The sequence below is a fragment of the Olea europaea genome, unplaced genomic scaffold (assembly GCF_002742605.1).
Source record: "Olea europaea var. sylvestris unplaced genomic scaffold, O_europaea_v1 scaffold2501, whole genome shotgun sequence".
Taxonomy (NCBI): domain Eukaryota; kingdom Viridiplantae; phylum Streptophyta; class Magnoliopsida; order Lamiales; family Oleaceae; genus Olea; species Olea europaea.
Window position 1 is genome coordinate 93,197 of NW_019243249.1, and position 1,623 is coordinate 94,819.

Here is a 1,623-nt window from a genome sequence, read left to right on the forward strand (position 1 = left end):
AAGGATGAAGAGAATCCATTGATTCTTGAATTCAAACTACCACATATTTGGGAAAAATATCATTTTATAATCTAAAATACCCACTCTCTTTATACATATAGGAATGCACTTTCTTAATGACTTTCAGAGGTCGTTGAAAATTGATGAAGTTTGGACCAGAAGCATAGAAAAAAGTACGAAAATAAATAGTTTTTGGTGATCCACAAGATAGAGAAAAATTTCAGAAGATCAGAAATAGTTGTTAGTGAAGCAAGTTACGGTGGGTCTTGAAAATTGCAGGAAGTAGATCAACGAGTCTAGTTGAATTTTCTAGACTAAATTGTATTGTACGTTCATCATTGTATATAGTAGAGGTTACTAGCTTGATATTGAAGTTTTTACTCAGTTGGATTTCTTCGTCAACAATTCTTGTGTTATTTATTGTTTCATTGAAATTTGTAGCAATTCATTGTAGGATAATTGAACTTGTTTGATTAACTGTCTGAAAACAATTAAAAAGTGACTTGTTGCTTTTAATTGTATAATTTCGCACATTGGGTCAAAATAAATTGGCCAAAAAGAGCCTTCAAATGGTATCGTAACCATTCAGATTCAGATAGAATAATAGCAAGAGTGATCAGTAAGTCAAAATGAGACTAAGTCAGTGTAATTTCAGACTATACATTTTTTTTCTTCCTTATATCTATTAATTTGCTATTGCAAAAAAATCATTTTAAAATACTTTGTCAACCCACAACAATATGCTTCATTCATTTCACGAAAATAGATTTGCTTAATTAATATAAGTGAAACTTTAAATTTTGCTTTCGTTTTCTCATTATATCCCTACATAAATAATGATAATTCATATTTATTGATAACTAAGATATATTAAATATGGACATATTAAAAAATTTATTATACTCTCAACATGGAAAGCTATCATACTTTGGGACAATGATCGTGCTACACGTATATAATCATTTACCTAACCGTTTACCTACTACTCACATCATTTGGGTGGAAAAATATCATTTTATAAGCTAAAACACCCACTTTCTTTATACATATAGGAATGCACTTTCTTAATGGCTTTAAGAGATTGCTGAAAATTGATGAAGTTTGGACCAAAAGCATAGAAAAAGTACGAAAATAAATAGTTCTTGGTGATCTACAAGAGAGGGAAAATTTCATAAGATTGGAAATAGGTGTTAGTGAAGCATGTTACAGTGGATCTTGAAAATTGCAGGAAGTAGATCAGGGAGTCTAGTTGAATTTTCTAGACTAAATTGTACTGTAAGTTCATCATTGTCTATAATAGAGGTTACTAGCTTGATATTGAAGTTTTTACTCGATTGGATATTCTTCGTCAACAATTCTTGTGTTATTTATTGTTTCATTGAAATTTGTAGCAATTCAACTTAGGATAATTGAACTTGTTTGATTAACTATCTAAAAATAATTAAAAAGTGACTTGTTGTTTTTAATTGTACAATTTCGCATATTGGGTCAAAATAAATTGGCCAAAGCTTCAAATGGTATCGTAACCTTTCAGATTCAGATAGAATAATAGCAAGAGTGATCAGTAAGTCAAAATGAGACTAAGTCAGTGTAATTTCAGACAATACATTTCTTTTCTTCCTT